The following is a 9,192-nucleotide window of genomic DNA, read 5'->3' on the forward strand; positions in this document are numbered from 1 at the left end:
TGATTTTTGTATATCTTTTGTCTTCTATGTCCTGGATTTGGGCTTTTATTTTGGTGATCTGGATTCTTCTGCTGAAATGAGGGTTTTTGTGGTCTTGCTTTTCCAGCTGCTTTAGGTGACTTGTTAGGTTGTGAATTTCTGTTCCTTCCATTTTCTTCATGTGTGTTTGTAGGGATATAAATTTCCCTCTTACTACAGCTTTCAGGGCATCCCAGAGATTTTGATAAGATGTTTCTTCATTTTCATTTGTTTCCAGGTATCTTTTGATCTCTGTTTTGATTTCATCATTGACCCAGGAGTTGTTCAGCAGCATGCTGTTTAGTGTCCATGTCTTTGTGGGTTTTGGGGGGACTTTGTTGGTGTCAATGTTTATTTTTATTCCACTGTGGTCCAAGAAGGTGCATGGAAGAATTTCGGTCCTTTTAAATTTGCTTATGCTTGATTTATGGCCGAGTATGTGATCAATCTTAGAATATGTTCCATGTGGTGATGAGTAGAATGTGTATTCTGTGGTCTTTGGATGGAGTGTTCTGTAGGTATCAATTAATTCCATTTGGTCCAAAGTCACATTCAGGTTCCGGATCTCCTTGCTGATTTTTTGTCCTGATGATCTGTCTAGGGTTGTGAGTGGGGTATTAAAGTCCCCAGTTATGATGGTGTTAGAGTCAATATCTTTCTTTAGTTTTCCTAGAAGTTGCTTTATGAAAGTTGTATGCCATTACTTTTAACAACAGCCTTGGCCAGGTGTTGTGGCTCACACCTGTAATCCCAGCACTTTGGGAGGCTGAGGCAAGAGGATTGCTTGAGCCCAGGAGTTTGAGACCAGCCTAGGCAACATAGTGAGACCTTGCCTCTACAAAAAAAAAAAAAAATTTTAAAAAAATTAGACAGGTGTGGTGGTGCACATCTGCCATCCCAGCTATTCATGGGCTGAGGCAGAAGGATCTCCTGAGCCCAGGAGGTCGAAGCTGTGTTGAGCCATAATTATACCACTGCCCTCCAGGTTGGACAACAAAGTGAGACTCCCAACTAAATAAAATTTTTAAAAATTTGGCAAAGAGAGTAGCTCTAGTAAAGAGAATAGCTATAAAATCAGATGTCTTGTGTTTACTTTAGTGAATAAATAACTTTTTCTTCAAAACCTTATTTTTACAGTTGTGGGAAAACAGAGAGACCATGACACTGAGATTATCTGAGGAAGCAGCAGTTATTAGCGCCAGTGCTACTCAGCAGGCTAATGCTCCAAGGCTGAGCAACCCGGAGAAAGAGGAGAGGGGTTTTATGTGTTAGTTTAGGTAAGGGAGGTGGGGTTGGGTTGTATAGCTATATATTTTTCTTTGGAATTTGTAAGGTGGTATCTAGCAAAACCATATTTTCAAAGAACAAATTGTCTCCAGGGTATACATGACAAGTAGGTGCTGTAAACCAATAACTTCGCAAAGAGAGGATGCAGAGATAAGATTGTGAATCGATTACTATCTTACTATTTGGTTTTCTCACATCCCATACCTAGCAGGTTTGGAACCTGTAGGTTGATTTTTAAAAAGAAATAATTTTAACTGTTTTTAGCCCTTCTCTGCCACATTCCCCCCTTTGATGCTCAACCCTTCATGGGTTAAAGAGCATCATCTTCAATTTGGTGCATTAACAATATGTGGGCCACAGTTTTTCGTTCAACAACTGTTTCTACAAACTTAGAGATGGAGTTCATAATTATGCAAGGGAGTATAAGACAGGATCCCAACAATAGGATTACAGATCCAATAATGTACTTAAATCCTCCCAGACCCGAGAACATGCTTTCTTTTTATGCCATGCCATTTTTGTACTGGGACATGGGCAAGCTTTCTAATATTGGTAGCTATATCAGTTATAACTTTACTACTAAAAGAAAGAACAGAAATGCTAGTGAGACATTTTCCCAACATGTCCAATTTGTAGGGGTCAACTCTGTCAGTACTATAGCAAATAAAGTCAGTCCTACAGCAAATAAAACGACAAACAGTATAGCAATTGGCAAATACAAAGGCTGACAAAGTGAAACAATGGCTTATCAGTAAGGTGATCATTCCATTGAGTCCTCAGGCTTCTGCCACGCATAGATCAGCCAGCATCCGGTGTGTGGCTGAAGCAAGACTGATGGATCCTCAAACTTCAGTCATGTGTAGACTAGCCAGTCCCAAAGTGGCTAGAGCAGAACTTGGGGTATCTGTATCAATTCCATCGGCCTCAGTGACTTTCCAGAGGGTCAGCTTAAGGGAAGCTGACAGATTTGTGGTATACTCCCAGTCTTGGGAGGCAGGCTTAACTCTGCTGTAATGGATCCAGGGAACTATTTTGGCTACTTTGACTGCATTTGGGGTAGACAGAAGGACAGTAAATGGGACCCTCCAGAGGGGTTTTAGAGGCTGTATATTCCATTCTTTTACCCATACCATATCACCCGGTTTAAAAGAATGGGCATCAGTAGTTAAACTAATTGGTAGCTGCTCTCTGATTTGATAATGGATGGCATTTAAGACTGAAGCCAAGACTTACATTTGTTGTTTTAGAGTAAGATTTCCTAACTCCGTTAAGTCTCCCTGTATGCCCTTAACAAGAGGGGGTGGCTGCCCATAAAGGATTTCTTTTTGTTTTTGTTTTTTTTAGTTGGAGTCTCACTCTGTCACCCAGACTGGAGTGCAATGGCTGCTCCTGGTCACCGCAGCCTCGACCTGCTGGGCTCCGGCGATCCTTCCGCCTCAGCCTTCTGAGTAGCCAGAATTACAGGCATGTGCTACTACGCCCAGCTAATTTTTTGATTTATTGTAGAGATGAGGTCTTGCCTGCCCAGGTGGGTCTTGAAACCCATGGGCTCAGGCAATCCACTCACCTCAGCCTCCCAAAGGCGCGGGATTATAGGCTGAGCCACCAAGCCTGGCCCATAAAGGATTTCAAAAGACGAGAAACCTGTTTGTTTTGTGGGGCTAGACCTTACCCTTAGAAGAGCTGTTGGCAGAAGCTGGACCGAGCCTCAATTAGCTTCTTGGCCTGTTTAATTTGTTTAAAGGACTGTAGCTGAACTTTTTCCCATAGTAGAGGCTCCTGTTCATCCCCCTTTGTGACTCCATAGAAGGGTTTTTCCATAGTGGAGAAGTTAAGCATCCAAATTCTACAAAACCCTGCAGCCTCCCAAAACTCCCAGATTTGACGCCGGTAGTTGGGATTGATATTGAACACACCGCCTGTTTTCTTTCAGGGCCAAGTTGGCTCTGGCCTTGGGACAAATGAAAACTTAGATACCTAACTTTTTCCTGACATATTTGGGCTTTTTTCTTTTCTTTTTTTTTTATATTTTTTGTGTTGGAGTATCACTCTGTTGCCCAGACTGGAGTGCAGTGGCCACTCCTGGCCACCGCAGCCTCGACCTGCTGTGCTCTGGCGATCCTTCCGCCTCAGCCTTCCAAGTAGCCGGAACTACAGGCATGCGCTACCACACCCGGCTGATTTTTTGATTTATTGTAGGGATGAGGTCTCGCTGCCCAGGCGGATCTCGAACCCACGGGCTCAGGCAATCCACTCACCTCAGCCTCCCAAAGGCATGGGATTACAGGCTGAGCCACCGAGTCCGGCTGGGCTTTTTTCTTTGAGACCTTGTAATCCACCTTCCACAGGAGGGTGAGCAGTTGTTGTGTCCCTCACAGTTTTCTCAGTTTTCTTGCTGCCAACAGTAAGTCATCTACATATTGGAGGAAGGTACAGCCACACTGGTGTGCTGGAAAGGCTTTTAAATCTGAGGTTAGTGCCCTACCGCAGATGGTTGGAGAATTCTTAAATCCTTGGGGCAGCTTGGTCCAAGTTAACTGTCCCTTGGTGCCATTTGTTGGGTCCTCCCATTGGAAAGCGAAGATCGGCTGGCTTCCTGGGGCCAGGTGGATGTAGAAGAAAGCATCCTTACAGTCCAAGCAGGTAAAGAAAGCAGCCTCAGGAGGGTTGAGACCCAGTAGTATATACGGGTTTGGGACAATGGGGTGTAGAGTGGTTGTGACCTGGTTTATGGCTCGCAAGTCTTGAACTGGCCGGTAGTTGCCCGTGCCTGACTTCAGAGGTGTATTCCAAGCAGACTGACAAACCCAGAGGATTCCATAATGCAAGAGCATCTCCAGGTACTTGTGGATCCTATTTGTGCTTTGCATGGGATGAAATACTGCCTCTGATGGACTGGCTCGCCCCCTGGCTTTAGTTCCACAATCATGGGTGGTATATTTCTTGCCAGTTCTGTAGGATTATCCTCTGCCCACACTCCTGGTACTCAAAATGGCAGCTCCGGAGATTTTTGTGAGGTCTCCATTAGGCTCCAGAACCACCATTCCTCTTCCCAGAGGACAGCGAGTGTCTTGATTTAGCCTCTGGGCCTCTTAATTTCAGAGTTGCATGATTAGGAGAGTCAAGCGTTATCTGAGCTTGAAGCTTTCCCAGGAGGTCTCATCCCATTAAGGCTACGGGGCAATCTGAGAGATACAGGAACTCTTGTGTGACTTCATGGCCGCCGACTATGCAGCATCATGGCGCTGTGAAGGGATGTCTGGCTTGACACCCAGTGACTTCCATAACATTAGCCCGTTTTTGGGAGAAGGGACCTATAGGCTGGGTGATCATGGAGTGTTCAGCTCCCATGTTGACCATGAAATTCATACATTGGACCCCTACTGTCATGCTGGCCATAGGCTCCTGGGAACCTAAAGATAGTAGGGAGCCTGCTCTGGCCTATTCTTACTGCAGTCCTTCCATAGAGGCCAGGCCCATAAAGCCTTTAGGAGCTGGTGGGTCCTATTGATAAGTAAGTGGAGCCTTGTGGGCTATTTTTCTGTTGGGTTTCCTCATCAGCTATTCATTGGGGGCATTCACCTTTCCAGTGACCTTCTTGGTAACAGTAGGCACACTGGTTTTTCCCTAACTTTATAGAGGGTTGTGATGTCCCTTGTGTAGGCTGATAGATGGAGTTCAGTGGTTCCTGGGCAGGCTGAGGCGGTCTGGGCCTTGCTTTGGGAAACTGCCAACCTGGCTGTCTTCTTCCCTGACCTCTGCCTCTGTTTCCTCCCGGTAGGCCTGTTATTTGGTACCCTGCAATGGCAGCAGCAAGCATGGCCATTTTCTCTTTCCGCCTTCGGTCTGCCTCTTGTTGGGCCTCCTTATCTTGGTTAATGAACACTTTAGTGGCCACTTCTAGCAGCTGGCTAACATTCATTCCAGCAAAGCCTTCTAGTTTTTGTAGTTTATGTCAGGTATTCCCCTGGGACTGTCCGATAAAAGTTACATTTATCATACACTAATTTTCATTTGCCTCTGGATCAAAAGGGGTGTATAGCCGAAAGGTGTCACAGAGTCTCTCATAGAATTGGCTTGGGCTCTCGTCAGCTTCCTGGAACACCTCATTTGTATGGCCTTTTCCCTTCCTTCTCTCATACCTCCTAGAGGGCCTCCTGCTATTGTGCAAGCATTTGCAGTCCCTGGTTACTGTTGGGGTCCCATTGGGGGTCCTCCTCTGGGAACTGATTTGGGGCATATGCCTGGGCATTGAGTGCTCCAGCCAGGGTGTGTACCTCTAGCCATTTTATAGCTCCCTGTGTAATTATCTGACGCTCCTCAGCATTGAATAGCATCAGGAGGAGTTGGTGGCAGTCCACCCAGGTTGGCCTCTGGGTCTGGATAATGGACTGTATTAAGTCATTCATAGCCTGAGGCTTTTCCGTGAAGGACAGCGTATGGTTTTTCCAATTCAGGAGGTGTGTGGTGGTGAAAGGCTAGTACACAAATGTGCGTTGCCCACCTTGGATCTGGCCTTCTTGATCATAATGAATAGGTCCCCTAGTCTCCATCAGTGGCATCTGGAAGGCACCGCATTTCCCTGATGTAAAGTCAGACATACATTCTGGCAACTGCTTCCTGGGTGGGGCACGGGTAGTCAGAACAGGTGGTTTGGGTGTGGCCTTTGATTGTTTAAGAGATGTACTAGGCTTAGGGGTACATTCCAATTGTGAGCCTCTAATAGTGGCTGGTGCCATAGGAGCAGGTGGCAGTGGTGGGTAGACTGGAGAATAAGGTGGTGGGATTTCTGGTTCATCAGCCAACACTGGCTTATCAGCTAACTCAACAGATTCTGATGGGCATTTGGATGGGGCTGTTTTGAGGGCTACCATAATTTTACAATTGTCTTCCCAGCAAGCTTTTAGCCAAGAGGGCCATGCAAGGACCACATCCTGCCAACCGTTGATATAAGGAAATTGGTCTGGGTGACCTGGCTCTCTTGCTGTAATTCTATACACTCTCTTAATGGTTTTTCTATCTAAGGATCCCTCTGGTGGCCATCTAACCCCCAAAGAGGGCCAATCTATTTCACAGAAGCTTTCTCCAAGACAGTTTGACACCATAGCAATCTCCACAGAAATATTTGTCAAAGTTCTTAAGCATACAATCCAGAGGGGTATTCTTACTTTGGTTTCCACCCATTTCCTTCCCCAACAGACGGCAAGCTCACACAAATGAGGGAGTGAGGGGGTATGGGAAACAGCTGCTTCGTCCTCCTCCAGCCGTACTCCTCACAGAGATATTTCAGACACCTCTTAGCGATTGGCAGGTTGGTATAAATTCCCAACCCGGACCAACCCTATGACAGAGTTGGGGCTGCCCTCAGCTATATGAGGTCGTCACCGGCTTAGATTGGGACTCAACACTTGCTTTGGCCCTTCGGTCAGGTCAGAACCCTTCCACTGACAATCTCATTCACACGCAATCACACAGCACATTCTCCAACCCTCCACCCTGATCCTAGGAGTCAACAGGTTCATCTTGAGACAGTGTTTCCTTCCACTGCCTTTCAGTCCTTTCCTTGGGACTGGAGAGTACTAGTGGACTCCGGAAGGTGATCAAGCTTCCCTTCTACCATCTACTGGCAGGTCTATGCAAAGGCCCTTATTCCTACACTTTCTGTCAGGTGGTGCTCCTCATTCTGGTTCCTTACCCCTTTGGGCCCCTGTTGTGCTTTCGAGATCCGAGCCTCAGTGCACCGGGAGGGGCCGCCCTCTTATGGATCAAAAAGTCCGTTGTTCGCCAGGCAAGATTGCTTCTCCCATCGCCCCGGAGGTCGTACCCTGATGACAAAGGAAGTGGAACACACCGTCTCCGAACTCTCTCTTTCCCGGCCCATGCACCAAGAAATGTTGTGGGAAAACAGAGAGACTGTGACAACGAGGCATCTTAGGAGGTAACGGTTTATTAGCGCTGGCGTGACTCAGCAGGCTAATGCTCCAAGGTTGAGCAAACCAGAGAAAGAGGAGAGGGGTTTTATCTGGTAGTTTAGGTAAGGGTGGGGGGTCGGGTTGTATAACTATACATTTTCTTTGGAATTTGCAAGGTGGTTTGTCTCCAGGGTATACATGACAAGCAGGGTTGTAAACCGATAACTTTGCAAAGAGAGGATGCAGGGATAAGGTTGTGAATCGATTACTATCTTGCATTTCCAGGAAAGTTGCTTGTGACAATTTTGTTTTCTCACATCCCATGTCTAGCAGGTTTGGAGCTTGCAGGTTGACTTTTTTAAAGGAATAATTTTAACTGTTTTTAGCCCCTCTCTGCCACATTACTTCAAAATATATTTGTTCTAAATGTAATCAATGTGTTATCCTGAATTCCATCCTGGAACTGGAAAAGAACATAAATGGAAAAAACTGTTGAAATCCACTAAAGTCTGTAGCTTAGTTAGTTTTGTTCCTATGTTAATTTCTTAGTTTTGGAAAATGCCCCATGGTTCTGTAAGATGTTACCATTAGGAAAAGCAGAGTAAAAGACACGGGACCTCTTTGCAACTCTTCTGTAAATCTCAATTTATTCTAAAAGTAAAAATTTTTAAAAAGTAGTTGTTATGAATATTTCTTCATGGAAATTCCCTTTGTCTGATTAGCTATAGCAATGGCTAAACTGTACTTAAAGTGCATTGCTACAATTTTGATTACATTTATGACAAAATAATTTATCCTTTAGATTTTCATGACTAGTTTTTTTGGGTTTTTTTTTTAATCTGAGTCTCATCTCACTCTGTCGCCCAGGCTGAAGTGCAGTGGCACGCTGCTCATGGCCACTGCAGCCTTAACCTGCTGGGCTCTGGCAATCCTTCTACGTCAGCCTTCCAAGTAGCTGGAACTACAGTCGTGCACCACCTTGCCCAGCTAATTTTTTGATTTATTGTAAAGGCGAGGTCTCACCCATTTGCCCTGGCTGATCTTGAATCCCTGAATTTGCCGCAGCCTCCCACAGTGCTGGAATTACAGGCTTGAGCCACATGCCCAAACTAGGTTTTCATGGCTCATTCTAAAACTAAAATCAAATTGGACAAATTTATAACTGTTGTTTTAAAATAGCATAAAAATAGCATATTACATTTCAGATATAAATTTCTCACTTTTTCAGAGTTACTAGACTTGATTCTTTTCAAAATAATGACTTATTACACAGACTCAGTGGCACGATCTCACCACAGCTTCAATCTCCTGGACTCAGGTGATCCTTCCACTTCAGCCTCTCCAGTAGCTGGGACTACAGGCATATGCTACTCTGTCTGGCTAAATTTTTGATTTTGTAGAGACAAAATCTTGCTATGTTGCCCAAGCTGGTCTCAAATTCCTAAGTTTAAGTGATCCTCACACCTAAACCTCTCAAAGAGCTAGAATTACAGCCATGAGTCACCGTACCCAGCGAAAGTTCTCTTATTTATCTATTTATTTTTTATTTTTGTAGAGATGAATTCTCATTATATTGCCTGACCTGGTCTCCACCTCCTGGATTTAAGGAATCCTCCCACCTTGGCCCCCCAAAGTACTGGGATTACAGGCATGAGCCACCACATCCAGCCTAGGTTTTCTTATTATGTAATGAATAATGATGAGACTAGAGAGGCATTCGTTGTCATTGTCATTATTAAATTATTATCAAGTTAAGGCTTGGTGTTGGCTCATTCCTATAATCCCACCCCTTTAGGAGGTTGCAGCGGAAAGATTGCTTGAGGTGAAGAATTGGAGGATGTAGTGCATTGTGATCGTGTCTATAAATAGCCGCATGACTCGAGCTTGGGCAGCAGTGTGAAACCCTGTCTTTAAACAATTAAATACACACACACACACACACACACACACACACACACACACACACACACACACA

The 9,192-nt window shown here is 45.0% G+C and overlaps 1 protein-coding gene across 1 annotated transcript in view; it reads left to right on the forward strand.

Moving 5' to 3' along the window:
• Positions 1 to 9,192, forward strand: part of SPAG1 (sperm associated antigen 1) — a 91,747-nt gene that overhangs the window by 32,938 nt on the left and 49,617 nt on the right. The window lies entirely within an intron of this gene.

The sequence above is a fragment of the Carlito syrichta genome, unplaced genomic scaffold, assembly GCF_000164805.1.
Source record: "Carlito syrichta isolate Samal-C Ts95f unplaced genomic scaffold, Tarsius_syrichta-2.0.1 Scaffold308755, whole genome shotgun sequence".
NCBI lineage: Eukaryota > Metazoa > Chordata > Mammalia > Primates > Tarsiidae > Carlito > Carlito syrichta.